Raw genomic sequence first — 18,676 nt, forward strand, 5'->3', positions numbered from 1 at the left:
CTGCTCACAGTACTCCAAGTGAGGTCTCATCAGTGCATTATAAAGCTTCAATATTCCATCCTGGCTTTAATATTTCAATCTTCTCAAAATGAATGCTAACATTGCATTTGCCTCCCTCACTACTGGCTCAACCTGCAAATTAGCCGAAAATATGTAACAGTGCTACTTGGAAAAGCTTCGACCATGTGATTCAGAGAGGCATGGATAATCACGCTAAGGGTAGGAAATCACAAGTAATATAGCACAGGTTTCAGATGAGACAAAGTTGATTTAAGAGGACCTAACGGGATTATTTTCCCCCTTTTATTCTAGTCACCTCCTTTCTCCCTTGCCTCTGCAGTTTAACATCTTTTATACTTCTTAGTATGTTTGCAGTTCTAAAGAAAGAATCATATACTGACCCATTTCCCTCACTACCGATGCTGTCTTTGACACAGGGTATTTCAGTATATATAAATATATTTCATGTTTTCAGCCTTTCAAACTTCCAATATTTTGCTTTGGATAACACTCAGTCTAGCCTGCTTAATGGTACACTACTATCTAACATGAGATTAATCACAAAGAGAAATTCTAGACACAATAACTATGAAGTGGCTTTGGTGATACTGCAAGGTTATTTTCTCATTGGGGGTCACAAGAGATTAACAATAAGAACTGCTTTGCACCACTCTATATGAGATATAGTGCTTGACAATGTATGGAATATAGAAACCATTGATATGAAAGGAAGTTATTTGATTCATCATTCTTGTACTAGATCTTTGTCCTATCTATCCCAAGACTTACATTACATTGCTTTTTCCCAATAACACAGCAAACAGTTTCTTCTGTTCTCCTTTAAAATTAGTAATGATTTTTTCCCACCACATTTTCAAGCAGATTATAGCAACATACACTGTGAAAATATTTCCTTCTCTACCTTGATTCTTCTACCATTGGTCTGTCTCCTGTGGTTATTGACTTACATGCAGATGGAAACAACCTTTTCTTTGGGACTTTAACAAAATTCTTTCACTTAACCTTCTCTACACTCAGCGACAGAGGTATTTGCATAATATTCTTTGAATAATATTATAATTAATATAATGTGAGGGTTATACTTTCCAAATGAATATAACTGCGCTTATTTATTTATTCTTGATATCATGTATTCACTTAAATCCATTTTGAATAATTCAATACTGCTATAATTCTTCAGATAACAATAGAACATAAAAGAAGACTACAGCCAAATGATTCTATCAATAACTCCACTGAGTAATAAATTGTTCATTAAAATTGTTTTTTTATTCTTAGAGAATCTTTGAATTTGTATCTTTCAATACATCTTAATCTAAAATAAAATCCTTATCCACTTCCATTGTGCACAGTAATAAAGCCACAACACGGCACTTAACGTGATCATGGCAATCAAGTCTTAGGCACTTCTATTGATAAAAAGGGGCCATCTGTAACCAAATGTACTGAGTGCAAAATGAAGTCATTTTCTCTGCTGCTATATTTGTGATGCATCTTATAGAAATAAACACAAAAAATAGATTCTCTGGATCCTTTTTATTATACATGTTTCTAGCAATACATAGATTAACAACTTTTGACATGTATATGGATGTTGGATGCCTTTTGTAGCTTTGTTCTGCTTGAGCACACTGAAGTATTTTTTGAAGTTCACTCACTGCAGGAGCCAACTTTCACACCGATGATCATTAATTTTTGCAATAAAAGGTTTAAGCCTGGCAAATATCCTGTCGATAATTCATCTGTTCTTCCCTGAAATAGCACTGCAAATCTTTCATATTCATCTAAAAGATTAGATAGGATATTAGTTGAATATCTTTCCTGAATGACAGCATCTCCAGCATTGTCATGATCCCTTGGAACAGCAGCAAATGCCAATCTAGATATTAATGCTAAAGAACACTGAAGTCATTAGAGTGGAACATGCTTCTATAACCTTCTGAGACAGAGGTGGAAATGTACCTGGTGATCTACAGCAAAAAGGTATTTAGCTCCACATGACTCCACTTAGACTATTCCATTACATTATTAACAATTCAGAACTGAAGGATAGCTCACATGGTTTAATAGTTGAATTTTTAATACTTCACTATAGTCAAATCTTGGTTGCTTTCTCTTCATTAATTTGTACATTTGCCATTGCTAGCAAACGTCAATATTTTCCCATCAATCTGAACCCTCTCACTAGACTGACCGCAGAATAGAAACCGAATGTTTAAATTACTGATTTACACTTTCCTGTTGGATATTAAATGGTGATTGAAAGATCAATAAATTCAGCCTGATTATCTTCACAAATAAATTGTTGTAACTCATAACCTCATTCAAGATGTTTCAATGAGAATATATCTACAACATAATCTTCCAGAAACTTAAAGACAAAAATAACCTTTTCTTATAAATAGATGTAGATTCAAAATTAAGCTCTAATGTCTGACAGTCTGTACTATGCTCATGAATTGAGACAAGCTGACTGATTGACACTTGAGGCAGGTGGGGGAGCCCTTTTAGTCTGCCTGCTAACCCAGCACCTATTGTTATTGTTCAATCACCATTTTGTGCACAACTATAGTTTGCTTTCCACATTCTTTACTGCTTTCAAATGTTCCTGCCCCAGTTCAGTCAGTCAGTAGATTGGCAGGAAGAGGGAAAGTAATCAACGGTGATGCCTAAAGCTTCTGGTTGACTAAGACTGCCTTGTTCCAATGTACGCTCTGAGTAATCAGAGGGGTCAGACTTGTATTCTATGAATAATATCATTAAACAATAATATTTTCAGTTTTACATACAAAAAACTACATTGTATATATTACACAGAAACTAATAGAAATAGGGACATTTCATTGTCAAACTACCTTATGTACATCTCATAGATGATTTAAACCCATTACCTCTTATCCCTTTTTATGAATTAATATTTTGTTATTTGCTACTACAACTGGATATTTTAAAAATCCTCCCCGAATATATAGCAAGACTGATGACTTAAAAGGAAATAAAGTGAACTGTTTTGGGGTACATCCTTATAAAAGTGTGATCATTTACTTTAATTTTGTACTTTGATGTAGCTTATCACTCAAGAAATTAATCTTGTTTCACAGCAAAAAAGAAAAAAATTAGGAAGATGTAAAATGATTCTGCTGCCCAGTTGATGGAATAATTTAGATTTGTAATCACTGCCCTTTATAATCGTTATTATTTAAAGTATGTGTTCACTCTTCAACAGGAGATTATTAACAGCTGTGCTTCCCTGACTCTCTACACTGAAGCTACTTTCTAATATTTTATAAATAAAACAATGAGAAGTTGGGGAGAAGTCTGAGATTTTCCCTGTCATCAACTTGCCTGCAGACCTAAGAGCCTGGTGGATGCCATAAATTCTGCCTGGCTTTGACACTGCAGCATAAAATAATACTGTTTATGATGCAGCAGCAGCTTTCAGTTTAATCAGTGTCGGGCTTCTTCATTTTTTTGTTTCTGTGCGAGAACGACATAAATCATTGTCCATATAGGCTGTCAAAAACCTGTGGAAAATATCTTTAAATGGATGGCTACTATCCTGTAGAAATGTGAGATGGCAGAGTTAAAAGCTTCTGCAAAAACATGTATGACCTGATGTAAACCTCTGATAACTGTATACTGTGCCTCAAAGCAATTCAGGCTATTTGGAAAAAAGTTAGTGTATATCTTATAAAGTAAGACTTTTTTCTCTGATTTAATATTGAATATGAATGCAATTTTAAAATCAGAGTCAGAAACAAAATCAGATTTAGTATCACTGGCATTTGTCATGAAATTTGTTATTTTGTGGCAGCAGTACATTGCAATACATAATAATAAAAAACTATAAATTACAATAAGAAATAGATTACAAAAATATATCATAATGATTACAAATAGAGAGCAAATGAAAAATAGTGAGGTAGTGTTCTTGGGTCCATTGACCCAGAAAAAAAATAATTTAATTATTTACGATGTAGAACGGTTGAAGAGAAGCACTCAATGGGATTGAAAACAAATTTCCATGAATTTATTGGGTGGTTTGAAATGGTTTATTGGGCATCATGTTAATGTTATTCAATAAAATACCACAAATGTCATCCCAGAACTCACAGTCTTTAAATTCCATGGCACCTTCCTACATCCAAATCAGTATCCAAACATTGCAAACAATGACAAGCAAGCACACCTTTATTTGATTTGCTGTGATCTGAGTATCTATAAAAGGGAACTAAGTCTCTATAAAAGATTCTCCCCTCATATGTTTTTTAAACATTATTTTACATTGGCATTTGAAGAAGGGATGAAATTTGAGAGACAGTGTGCATTCAATAAAAAACATCCTTTACAATATGACTTCTCCTATAAAGAAGTGCTTAACCTCCATGGGCTAGCTGTTGTTATTCTGGTTTACAATTTTTGATGCAATTCTTACTTATGCAACTTATTTCCTCAATAAATAATTCATCAATTATCTCGTAATTAAGGAATTAGAAAGTGAACATGTATGGAGATTAAAGATGGGTGCAGGAATAGTAGTTGCAATAGAAGGTGATCGTTAATTTTCCTAATATTGGTAGGGATTTCCATGGGGCTCAGTGGTTAAATGGAGCATACTTTAAGTGTGTCCAGGAAAGTTTTCTGCAGTAATATAAAAATATTCTTATTAGCTAAAGGGAAACATTTGACCTTTTTTTGGGAAGAGAGGTTGGACGAGTGGCTGATGTGTCAGAGGATACTAACGCCATAACTCTAATAGCTTCAAAATAGTTAGAGAAAAAAGTAAGACTGGTCTGCAAGTTGAAGTCCCAAATTGAGGCAAAATTCATTTTGGTGGCATTAGACTGGAACTTACAAGCAAGGATTGATTGGCTGTTAGCAGGTAAGCGAATGTCTGGCAAGAGGGAGGCTTCGAAAAGTGAGATAGAGAAAGTTCAAGGTTAACATGTTCCTATTAGAGTGAAGGGCAAAGCTGAAATAATTAGCGAAGCCTGGTGGACGAGTGATCTTGTGACCCTTAGGAAAGAAAGGAGGAATATCAGGTATGGACACCAAGGGTCTAAAGAGTCCTTTGAGGTGTATAAGAGATGCTGGAGTAGACTTAATAAAACATTAGAATGGCAAACATGAGAATTGAGATATCCATGACAGATTAAGTAAAGAAGAATTCTACGATTCCGTAAGTATATGATGAGTCAAAGGAGAGAGTTAGTGTCCAATATATGTGTGGAGCTGTCAGAGAAGAGCAATGTTTCAAAGGTTTATTACTTGACTGAAGGTCATGAAAGCTTGTTTGTTCATGGATTAGAACAATGCTATTCTAAAGCATATCGACATTATGAATGAAGAGGTGTTGTCAGTTTTGAAGTACATAAAAGTGGATAAGCCCCGGGGGCATGACCAGCTGTATCCCAGGACACTATGGGAAGCAAGGGAGAAAATTGCTGTGGTCTTAGCAACGGTTTTGTATCTTCTTTAGCTACAGGTGAGATACTGGACGACGGGAGGATGGTTAACATTGTGCCTTTATTTAAAGAGTGCCATGACAAGCCAGAGAACTACAGGTTGGTGGGCCTTGCTTTAGTGGAGAGAAAGCTACTGAAAGGGGTTCTCAAAGACAGGATTTATGTGCTTTGGGAACAGTAAGGATTGATTAGGGATGGTTACCATGGCTTTGTTTGTGGGAGATCATGCCTCAGAAATTCGATTGACGTTTTTTGAGGAGATGATCAGGAGAATTGACAAAAGAGGTGCATGTTGCCTACATGAACTTTAGCAAGGTCTTTGTCAAAATACCACATGGTAGGTTGGAATAGATGGAATCTGAGGAAGACAGAAAAATTGATACAAAATTGACTTGAGGGCTTAAGTTATAAGAAAAAAATGGATAAGCTCATTCTATTTTCTTTGGAGCAAACAAAGCTGAAAGGCAATTCTACTCTGGAAGAAGATTGACTATCCAATAAAAGGACTATGAGTATCCAGCTGACCTATATATTTCTATAGATACGATGGATACTCACAGTCTTTTTCACAGAGTAACGAGCATTGAGTTAAGATGAGAGGAAAAAAATTAAAGGAGATCTGAGGGGGATTGGCTGGTGCATGAAATGAATTGACAGAGGTTGTAGGGTAAGTACACTTACAACATTCAAAAGACATTTGGACATAATATAGGAAAGGGTTAGTCTATAGTGACTGAGCGCAAGTAGACTTGATTAACATAGATGGGCACCTTGGTTGTCTTGAAGGAGTTGGGCTAAAGGGGTTGATTCTGTGATGTATAACTTTATGAACTAATGATTCTATAACTTCCCCTCTTAGTTCAGCTGAGCAACACAAAGGAAATTTGTAAATTTTATATAATGAGTTAATATCTACGAATGTCATAAGGCAGCTGTTGACCATAAGACACAGGAGCAAAATCATTCCAGTCAGTCCATTCGATCATGGCTGTCTAGTTTTGTTTCTTAACCCCATTCTCCAGCCTTCTTCCTGTGGCCTTTGATGCTTTTACTAACCAACCTCTGTTTTAAACATACCTGATGACTTGGCTTTCACAGCTATCTGTTGCAATGAATTCCATAGATATGCCACTCTCTGGCTAAAGAATGAGGAATTTCCTGATATCTCCTGATGTGTCTTCCTGAGAGAAATGAAGTTATGAGTCAAATCAAACTGGTGTGAAGCTGTAATCCAATCCATGGGACAGAACTTTGGAAGAACAAGTCAGTTTCCCAGTTGAGGTCACTATTTTTAATTTATTGATGAAAATTTTGAGAGGCATGCAATTGGTCATCTCTAACCTGATTCCCATATTGTATGTAATTACATAAAAGCTCAAACATTGATACTGGCTGCTCATGATGCTTTGACCCGTGCCATAACTGGACCCCAACAGCTGTCTCCGCCGCATTCCTCGTAACAGAATGTTAAGAGGAGGCCAACAGAACACATTGAGGTTACATTGACCATGATTGAAGGTACATTACCTTAACTGTCTCAAAACAATTCCATTTGTGACATATTGATGTATTCCCAGGGGGTATAATTGCGTATTAACCTGAATTTAAAATAAATAAAACAAACCTGTCCTTTAAGATCTCAAAAATGGTTTATATCACAATCTTTTAACCGACCGAACAATTTCAAAACCTTTTTATAACTCTACTTGACCATTCAAGTGGCTTTTATGAATGATTTACATAGCACAATAGCCTTTATAGAAGAAGAGTTATGTGATTTGAATATCAAGGATCTTATCAGCATTAGGTGGATGTGGAAGAGTACTCTGCACAAATTCCACCCTATGCAGTGAAGATATGCTTCATCTTTCCCATATTTGTGCTGCCAAGCAATAGGTGATGTTTTGTTTTTACTTTGGTAATACTCTTAGTTGTTGGAAGATCTCTGCAAAGACTTAAATGTAGTCCTAGCACTGCATGTATTGGTGATTGTATCACAGAGTGTGTTGTATGATTTCTGCCTGCAACCGTAATGTAGTAAATTCTCCTTCAAAGTTACAGAAAGCAGTAAAATATAGAAAGACATATATCCCAAAGTTAGGGGCAAGTTATTGGAAGGTCTGGTCTTCAGTATCACGTACAAACTCCAGCATCTGCAGTGTACTTTGTGTTACCGGTCTTGAGTTTACTGCATCAATGAGCAGTTTATTCATAAATTCCGTTGGCTGACATCAGAATCAACTTATGCCCTATTTACGGGTGTAATGGATAAGTTAGAAGAGCCTGAGAGAGGGTAGAACAATATTCAAATGATGCAGTTTGCTGCATTGAAAGGAAACTCATCATTCACTAAACCTACAACCTTAGTGGGAGTTTAAGTTAAGGCTTGTTGCCATTAAATGCCTGATTTGGCGCTGCACCCTCTATGGAACTCCATAGCACTTAAAAACACCATGTGGGATGAACGAGTAGATCATATAATATTAAGGTCTTCAGTAATGGGATTGAAGAATCCACAATGAAACCAAGGGTAGAAATCTAGTTTAAGGAGTGTATAGTAATTGGCAATTGTGTTATTATTGTCACTGTACCAAGGTAACAGTGAAAAGCTTTGCTTGCATTCCTTCCAGACAGATCATTCCATACATAATTACATCAAGCTCGTACAAAAATAAAAACAATACCAGAGTGCCAAATGCATACAGTGTTAGGGTTCCAGAGTGCAGGCTAACAAATTACAAGGGTCATGGCAAGATATATTGAGAGGTCAGTTGTTCTTTATAATACGATGGTCTTATAACAGTGGGATAGAAGCAGTTCTTGAGCCTGGTGGAATGTTTTCTCAAGCTTTTGTACTTTCTGTCTGAAGGAAGGTGGAGAAGACAGAAAGACAAGAGTGAGAGAAATCTCTGATTATATTGACTGCTTTCCCATGGAAGTGGGAAGTGTAGGCAGAGTCAATAGAGGGGGGCTGGTTTCTGTGATAGACCGTGATGTCATCACAATGTTCTGCAATCTCTTGAAGTCTTGGAATGAACAATTGCCATACCAAACTGCGATGCATTTAGATAGGATGCTTTTTATGGTGCATCTGTAAAAATTGGTAAAGGTCTTTGGAGGCATGTGAAATTTCCTTAGCCTTCCAAGGAAGAAGAGAAGCTGGTGTGCTTTCTCAGACATAATGTCTATGCAGCTCGACTCGGGTAATTTATTGATGATATTTATACCATGGAACCTGAAGCCATCTGTAACTCAGTACCATTGATACATACAGTATATAGGCTAAGCAAAATAAAGGAAGATCAAATTAGGGAAGGGGAAAGTAAAAAAAATTCTCCAATCTTCAGTGAATTTTGTTGATATAAGACTCCGTGTTTATTCTGTTCAATTCAAGGGAAGAATTATAGTTTAAAAGCACATATTAATTTTTGAGGATATTTAGTTCTTAAGTACTGGGTAAGTATTGTAATTCCACAGCATTATCTTGATTTCAGTGGAGGCACAAGACACTGAAGATGATGGAACTTGGAGCAAAATACAAACTGCTGGAGGAATTCAGTTGTCAGGCAACATCAGTGGAGAGAAATAGGGAGTTGATGTTTTGGGTCAGGACTCCTCATGTGGTCTGAAAAAACAGAGGTGAGATACAGTACAGTGCAAAAGTCTTAGACACATATATACAGCTAGGGTGCTTAAGGCTTTGCACAGTACTGTAGTAATTTTATGTATTGCACTGTACTGCTGCCACACAAAAAACATATTTCATGGCATATGTGAGTGATGATAAACCTGATTCTGATATTGGTCTCTATTGTGGACTGAGATTGGGAAGGGGGCAGGGAGAGAGGTATCATAGCTGGGAAAAAAGAAAGGGAGAGGGAAGGGAGCATGAAGTACCAGAGAGGCAATCTGTAATGATCAATAAATCAATTGTTCAGAATTAAATGAGCTGGCCTGGTGTTTTGGGACTAGGTGAGTCTACACCCGTGGCACCTCCCGCCCCGGCACACCTTCTCTGCCACCTGTCCCATACTCTTCCCACGGTGCTCCATATTCACCATTCCCAACATCTTTGCCCCAGCCAGATTCACAAACTTGCTTTCTGCTCCACATTGACAAATAAAGTACTGTGCAAACGTGTGTGTGCCCTAGCTATATCTAGCTATATATCTGATAGGACTTCTGTCAGTACTACAGCTCCATGTAATTTGTTCTTTTTTATCTGCATGTGAGGTGCTCAGAAAATGCAGTATATTTATCTAAAGTAGATAAGAACTTATGAAATAGGAGCAGAATTAGACTCCTCAGTATTTAAAAAAATCATGACTGATTTTCTTAGCCAACACTGTTGTCTTGCTGTATCCACATACCTTTTGTTCTTTTTAATATCAAGATATCTACCTATCTCTGAGTTAACTGCACTGAGTCACTGAGCCTCCACTACCTTTCAGTCTCTAACTAAAGAATTTTCCTCATTGTGACCTATTCCCTTATGTTGAAATATTAATTCCTGGTTCCAGGCTTCTGAGCCTGCCCATATCTTCCCTTTTGAGGTGGCTCGGATTTGAAAAGTAGGATTGAATCTAGTCAGAAGTATATAGATCTGACAGAAACTCCCTCATGTTTAATTGCACATATGCACACTCTGCACTTTGCTTTTTTTAATTTAGCAGTGAGCATTGAAATCCTCACTTTTAAACTCAATTAAAAATCAAGACAACTGTGATTACAAGCTTTGTTCATTTTGTAAAAAAAACACTGTAATTCCATTGCACCCGCAGGAGTTTCAATGTTTTAACCAAAGATCGGTTCTCAAGGTGAGCTAATTTTCATACGACGTAGATTTAGGAAGCAGATAGCTCTCAGACCAATCTAATCAGTCCCATTCCCCAACATTTTTCCCACTAATATATTTGGCCAATTGAGTCTGCTCCATCGTTTGATTGTGGCTAATTTATTTTCCCTCCAACCTTCTCCCTGGAACCTGTGATGTCCTTACTAATCAAGAACCTATCAACTTCCACTTTAAATATATCCATTGACTTAACCTCCACAGCCATCTGTGTCAATGAGCTCCACAGATTCACCACTCCCGGCTAAATAAATTCCTTCACAATAAATTCTATTGTAAAAGGTTGTCCTTCTATTCTGATGCCGTGCCCTGTTATCCTGCATTCTCCCACAAAAGGAAAGTCATGTAGAAAGAAGGGAAGATCAGATAATTTCTGTCCTGTCATTAATGTTTTGCAAAATTGCTTTCTATGCAATTGTGCAGTTCTTTTTATAAATTATATATAATTTATGTGAATTTGAGTGTATGCAATTGTTTTGCCATGTTTGTGATGTACTGTGTTGCTGCTGCAAAATGCTGATTTTTATAGCGTTTATATATGTCATGAAAATAAACTTGAACTTGAACTTAGTTTGCAACTTTCTTTAATACAGCGCCTGTAGGCAATGTCATATCCCCAGTTACAAGAAAAAGAAATATTCATCTTTTATCTTATTAGATGTAATAGAAGTATATTTTCATGATTGCACTGTAGCAGTGCCTCGAGATAAAGTGCTTACATACCAGTTAGTCTGGCTCAGGAGCATTCGCCATAAGTAAATCCCCCCCAATCCTCACATCAAGAAAAATGTGACAAGGATTGGATCACAAAATTGCACGTTCTTGTAGAGAAATAAACCTGTATAATTAATGTACCTATATTAATAACAACTGTTGAATAATATTTTTGTTCTCTTATATATTTTAGTGGTTTTCTTTCTTTTCTATCCTGAAAAATTCAACCCGAAATGTGCAGGATAGATGGCCTGTTCCCAGTGTAATGGATTCAAGCAACAATAAATATATGAGTTAGGCAGGGGTTTTTATAACAAATAACACGTTTATTAAACACTGAAAACGAACCCCCCAAAAGTAAACAAATCACCAACGTAACCGGAAATCAGCTGCTGTGCGGCAGCTTACACAGTTCTTAAAGCAATGAAGCTTAAACAGTTCTTAAAGCAATGTTGCTTAAACAGTTCTTAAAGCGATGTTGCAAAAACAGTTCTTCAAAGTAGTATTGCAAAAGTTCAAAATGCTTACAGTCCATTTAAGGAGAGAATTTTTAAGACGATTTAAATTCTCTTTCACGTCGTGTTGTTGCAATTCCCAGTCGAACTACTTTTCCCACGAAAAATTTTACGAAGTTGAAATGTAACGGATTAAAGGCACTGACCTTTCCTTTACAAAACTGTTCCCAATCCTTTCTGTTATTATTCACAGGGATGTACACGAGAACAGTCAACAAATTTCTTCCAAATGAAGATCAAACAAGGTTGAACCTGTTTCACTGTCGAAATCGATTCTCCTCGATCTTTTAACTCCTGAACCCTGATCTTCACTCTCCACTGATTCTCAACTAGCAGTGTTATAAAGAAACTGCTGGCAATGACCTTTTAAACTTTAGGCATTAAATAAAACTTCATCTTTCAACTAAACTGTATCATAACATTAAATCACGCAGTGGCATGAAGTCAACATGGCAAATCCAGCCACGAACTGCCCCTCCTCACAGGGAGGGGTCCTCCTTTTATACCCTGTAAAAAAAAACTCCACCATCACAAGACCATTACCTCAAGTCCAGTATAGCTTCAACACCTGTCACGTGACAAGTACACCACTGTCACGTGTCACGGGTACGTAACAATAGAATAATACTATTGCAAAGAGAGGGGGTCTGAAAACACTTCAGCTCTCCAGTCATCCTGTCAACAATGTCCCTGGGGAATCCAGAGAGCTACGGTGACACCATGAGCAAGTGGAGCAAGAACTCATTTCACTTAGCATTTTTCATAAAACAGGTTGGTGAATGCTTTGAATGCCAATGCTTAACATGCAAACATGAAATGCCAGAAACATTCAGGGGTCAGGTATTGCCTGTAGAGAAGACAAACCTCAAAGTCTGAGGAACAAGTCTCATGTCAAAGTGTCACAGACAGATAAAATTTAAAGAATGGCAGTATGTTTCAGTGAGGAAACAAAGTCTACATATATGTGTGCCATGCACATACAAACCTCAACACTGGTGAAGGTTTGGGAGCATTATTGGCCTGCAGCCATTGAGCTCAGTGCTAAACTGACACTGCAACCTGTAGACTCAGTTATGTGGACTCCACAGTACATGTTCTATGCATTATTTGAATTGAATTGAATTGACTTTATTTCTTATATCCTTCGCATAAGTGTGGAGTAAAAATCTTTATGTTACGTCTCTGTCTGAATGTGCAATGTGTAAGTTATAGTAATTTGTAATAAATAGTATGTACAGTAAGATATACAACAGGACAGTCAATATAGTTTAGAAATACAATTGTGTCAGCGTGAATTAATCAGTCTGATGGCCTGGTGGTAGATGATGTCCTGGAGCTTGTTGGTTCTGGCTTTAATGTTGTGGTAATGTTTCCCAGATGGCAGAGCTGGAACAGTTTGTGGTTGAGGTGACTCAGGTCCCCAATGATCCTTTGGGTCCTTTTTATTGCAACTGTCACTGTAAATATCCTGAATTGTGGGGAGTTCACATCCACAGATGCGCTGGGCTGTCTGTACCACTCTCTGCAGAGACCTGCGATTAGGGGAAGTACAGTTCCCATACCAGGCAGTGATGCAGCCAGTCAGGATGTTCTCAATTGTGCCCCTGTAGAAAGTCCTTAGGATTTGGGGACTCATGCCAAACTTCTTCAACCATCGGAGGTGAAAGAGGTGCTGTGGTGCTTTTCTCACCACACAGTCAGTATGTAAAGACCAAGTGAGATCCTCAGTGATGTGTATACCGAGGAACCCGAGATCCATTGATGTCAATGGGGTGAGCCTGTCTCTGTTCCTGCTGTAGTCCACAGCCAGCTCCTTTGTTTTTGTGACATTGAGGGAGAGGTTGTTTTCTTGACACCACTGTGTCAGGGTGAGGACTTCTTCTCCGTAGGGTGCCTCATTGTTATTTGAGATTAGGCCAATCAATGCAGTAATTAGCAGATTGGAGCTGTGGGTGGTGACACAGTCATGGATGTACAGAGAGTAAAGAAGGGGGCTTAGGACACAGCCCTGAGGGGCTCCTGTGTTGAGGGTCAGAGAGTCAGAGGTGAGGGAGCTCACTCTTACCACCTGCCGGCCATCTGACAGTAAGTCCGGGATACAGCAGGGTGAAGACCGAGGTCTCTGAGAGTAAAAGGACTGGTGGACTAATTGTTAAATTTCTGTTCAAAGCAGAGAGATAAATAAGTCCAGCAACAATCTGCAGTTAGTCTAACTCTGATGGTGAGGGGCTATTAGAAGCAGTAATCAGTGACAGTGTAAAACATGGTTTCAATAAGGGGAAATGATGGTTGATTTTATTTATTAGAGTTATTTGTAAAGTAGCACAGGGTTACTGTTGCTGCTGTGCATCTGTGCTTAGATGTTTATCCCCAGGTGGCAGAAGTAAACTATATAGCAGTGATTGCCTTGTCAATACCATTTTAGATACTTCCTTCCACTGAAGGCAATGCAACTGAGTTTACAAAGAGTAGAATTCACTGCTGCTAAATATCTGATAACATTAACAACTGAGTATGAACTTCAAGGTGCTGACTTTCAAAATACCAGAACAATTTGACAACTAAGTGGTGAACACAAAAGCTAAAGCCCATTGGATAAAAGGGCTATGATCAGCATAGAGAGAGGTGGTTCAAGGGGAGAAAACCATAAGATTTGGTAAATGATACCTATTCCGACTGGAGTGAAGTATTGGATAGTGTCCCAGGAGCCGATTTTAAGAAGACTGATTTTTTTGATATATGTTGGATATGGACTAGGGCACAGCACATAATTTTACAGTCTGAGGATGACCCATGGGGAACATGTAAAATTCAACAGGAAGAGAGAGACAGACTTGTGAAATTTTAAGGCAGGCGATAGAGTCAATTTAAAGCACAGAAGTGTTAAAGCAAGTCCTGTGGAATAAGGAATAAGGGGAGGAAATATATAGTATAAAAAATATATAAACACAATTTTAAAGGGAGTTCAGAAACACAGAAGCCATAAGTGTTAAAGGTGAAGAGGTTACAGAAGTCATTCAAGAAAATTTGTTTTTCCGATAGCTATATAGTTCACTCAAGCAAAGAAATGATACTAAGCCTTTAGGTAACACCAGATACACTGCAACTGGATTTTCATTCCAAGGTTGGGGTTCACACTTTCAGAAGATTGCCAAGGCCTTGCAGGGATACTGACATTTATTAGACGTTGGGAGAGCATTTTGTCTCTGTCTTAGTTGTCTAGAACTAGGATTAATAACCTCAGGATAAGGGATGTCATTAATTTGCCATTGAGGAGAAATTTCCACACTCCAAGAATGGTGTACTTCTGGAATTCCCTATTCTGTAGGGCAGTAGAGGTTCATTCATTGAGTTCACTGAGATTTTGAGATTCAAGGTTAATTTTAACATCAGCGGAATCCACTGAAGTGAGGATAGGATTTTGTTGTTGAAGATAAGCTGTGATCTTGCTGAATTGAAGAAGAGGTTCAAGGAGTTGAAGGTTTTTTTCTACTTCCATTTCTTAGGCTTCTACCCCAGATGAAGGACCCTGATTACACTGAGAGTCTGGGACAGTTAATGTTAGGCAGAGTAACGCGAAGGGAGGTGTAAGTAAATTTCTTCATATTTCTGATGAGCTTCATTAAAATAAATCAGTAAAATGTTTCCAATGGAGAGGATTCAGTCATTTCAGATTTAACATTTTGTCAATGATGAAGAAGTGAGAAGTGATTTTTATTTTGCATGATCATTTTTGTGATCTAATATGCACTTCTTGAAAATGACAACAAACCAATCTACATAGAGAAAACAAAATGGAGTTATAGTCAAAGGAACAGAGGCTGTGAATGATTAGGCTACTCCTTCAAAAATGTGGCAGAAAGTCCTTCAATAACATGTTCCATTTTTTAACATACACATTTCAGAATCAAAACACATTGTAATGGATAACATTTATTGGCTATCACAAACAAGAGAAATTCTTCAGATGCTGGAAATCCGAGCAACACACACAAAATGCTGGAGGAACTCAGCAGCCCAGGCAGCATCTATGGAAAAAAAGTATAGTCGACGTTTCAGGCTGAAACCCTTCGGCAGGACTGGAGAGAAAAAAAAGCAGAAGAGTAGATTTGAAAGGTGGGGGGGATGAGGGAGCATCAGAGGGAGGCGATGGGTGGGCAAGGAGATAACATGAGAAATTATTGGCTATCCTCGTGTGGGCTGCGAACATTGTAACAAACAGCCCCATCATTTTGCTGGTGACTGAGAGTAGGCTGGTTGGATGATAATTAGCCAGACGAGATTTGTTCTGTTGTTTTTTTTACAGGGCATACCTGAGCAATTTTGAGTCAATTCCAGTGACATAACTGGGACAGCTTAGGTAAACATGCAGCTCATTCTGTAGGGTAGGTCTGTAACTGGGACGGTTTTTTTTTGTGTCTGATGCTCTTAATCTTCTCTTGATATCACATTCAGTGAGTCAAAATAGATGAAGACTGACTTCATCGAAGGAGAACATCTCAGGATAAAGCCATTATGGATCCACACTTCTGCTCAACATAGTTGTGAACGTTTCATTCTTCTTTTTATTGCATACATGCTACCCCCTGCTATTCTTGAGGACGGGAATATTCTTGAAGCCCTACCCTTCCCTGCTTAGTTGTCCACCACTATTTGTAACAATATATATAGCAGGTCTGCAGAACCTTAACTATCCCTTAAGCATCAAAAAGCAGCTAATCTGTAATCTCCCCATTCATCTCCCCTTGATTTTCTATCGTTATGCACTAATTTTTCTATGAGAAATGGGCAGCAATTGGAAATTAGTATTTTCTAAATTTAGGTTATAACTGCTGTTGTGCTTGGGAAATGGCAAATTATGACCAGAATGCACTGCATTCTCTATTTAGTTAAAGAGTTACGAAAAGTTTCATACAAATGTATTAGCTTTGGCTTAAGTGCAACTGTTCTCACAAATAACACAACAAACCACTATAGTTGAATGTCAGAGATTTGTTATGAACCAACTAGGCCAGTTAATTCATAGGCAACACGAGTGAATCTGCAGATGCTGGAAATAAATAAAAACACAAAATGCTGGCAGAATTCAGCAGGCCAGACAGCATCTATGAGTTCTGCCTGCATTTTGTGTTTTTATTTCAGTTAATTCATAATGTGTTGATTGGAGTCATATTAAAGTAACAGAGAAAAAATAAACTGCCTTTTCCTTAAAGCTAAAGATTTTAAGCTGGTGCACTTACAATTGATGGTTATTGGAATCTATTCTCAGTTAACTAATTACTTTAGTATAAGAGGAAAATGTGTGCAGACACTGGTCCCAGGTCTTTGAAGCATCCCAAGGAGGATCATTTAACTGAACTTAAACTCATTTGAATGGAATTTAGAGTCACAGAGTGATACAACACAGAAGTAGGCTGGTCAACTTACAAGGTCCATATTGGTCCCTCCACCACACATTTGTGCAAATCCTGTATTAGTCTCATATCCTCATCGACTTCTGTCAGCTTCTCTGACCTACACATTAGGAGCAACTGAAAGTGGGAACTTAACCCTCATAGCATTTAGAATTGGAATTAGAATTAGAATTTTATTTCTTACATCCATCTCACAACAAGAGGGAGTAAAAATCTTTATGTTGTTTCTCTGTCACTATGCACAAGCAATGAGGAAGGGAAATGCAGGAGATATTGCCGAAACACTGAGATTGTATACATAATTGTTTTGTATCCGTGCATGTACAGTCAGATATGCAATCAGATTAATGTGTATTGATAAAGTTGATGTCCCGGAGCCTGTTGGTCCTGGCCTTCATGCTGTGGTACTGTTTGTCAGATGGTAGCAGCTGAAACAGTTTGTGGTTGGGGTGGTTGGAGCCCCTGGCGATCAATGTTCCCTCTAATTTTTAGTAGTCAGTGTGCGCAAAAATCTTATGTTGTGCAAGATTTTTTCCTGTGACAAAAGTATGTGCCCACTGAATGTAAACATGGCACAATTTATGTAGGTTTACAGAATATTTGACATAAAACTGCACAGAATAACAACAAAATAACATACATATTTAAGTCACTCAGTTATTTTAACACTTAGCTAAAAGATTATTTTCAATAAGTATAATTATTAATTACTACATTATTTTAGGTAACCTTTTGTGCACACATTGTGCACTGGTTGAAAAATGTGTGCACACGTGCACAGCTTAGAGGGAATAGAGGTGGCGATCCTCTGGGCCCTTTTTATGCACCTGCTGCTGTAAGTGTCCTGAATAGAGGAAAGTTCGCATCCACAGATGTGCTGGGCTGTCAGCACCACTCTCTGCAGATCCCATACCAGCCAGTGACACAGTCAGTCAGGATGATCTCAATGGTGCCCCTGTAGATGAGTGTTGAAGAACTACAAGAACTTGTACATTCCCAAACCACAAGCCAGGGATGAACCAGGAGGTTCGTCATTTGCTGAGGGCTAGGTGTGTGGTATTTAAGTCTGGTGACCCAGGTCTGTACAAGAAAACCAGGTGTGACTTGCGGAGGCTATTTCAAGGTGGAAGAGACAATTCTGAGGTTGGAGGCGACCGGCAGGTGTATTCAAGGATATTTTCAGTCTCTCACTGCTACGGTCAGAAGTTCTCACCTGCTTCAAAAGGACAATATTATCAGTGCCCAAGTAGAGTAGTGTGAACTGCCTTAAAGACTTTCATCCAGTAGCACTCACATCTAAGGTGATGAAATACTTTGAGAGTCTGGTCATGGCTAGAATGAACACTTGTCTCAGCAAGGACCTAGACCCATAGCAATTTCCTTATCATTACAATATGTCTATGGCAGACACAATCTCACTGGCTCTTCACATGGCCTGAGATCACCTGGACAACACAAAACACCCATGTCAGGATGCTCTTTGTTGACTCAAACAGAATTCAACACCATCAGTCCTACAGTCCTAATCGATGAGCTACAGAACTTGGGCCTCTGTAACTCCCTCTGCAATTAGACCCTGGACTTCCTAACTGGAAGACCACAACCTGTGTGGACTGGTGATAACATCTCCACCTCACTGATAATCAATGATAGCTCATCTCAGGGCCACTGCTCTACTCTCTATAAACACATGAC

General features: G+C 38.1%; 1 long non-coding RNA gene across 5 annotated transcripts in view; it reads right to left on the reverse strand.

The window, feature by feature from the left end:
- Positions 1-16,674: 16,674 nt before the first annotated feature.
- The window catches only part of LOC132404435 (uncharacterized), a 41,347-nt gene continuing 39,345 nt past the window's right edge, over positions 16,675-18,676 (reverse strand). For 4 of the 5 annotated variants that reach the window (XR_009515540.1, XR_009515536.1, XR_009515538.1 and 1 more), the window contains one exon: positions 16,675-18,197. This is a non-coding gene — a long non-coding RNA (uncharacterized LOC132404435). The remainder of the gene's footprint in view (positions 18,198-18,676) is intronic. The other variant, XR_009515539.1, reaches the window with a different exon arrangement.

The sequence above is a fragment of the Hypanus sabinus genome, chromosome 14, assembly GCF_030144855.1.
Source record: "Hypanus sabinus isolate sHypSab1 chromosome 14, sHypSab1.hap1, whole genome shotgun sequence".
NCBI lineage: Eukaryota > Metazoa > Chordata > Chondrichthyes > Myliobatiformes > Dasyatidae > Hypanus > Hypanus sabinus.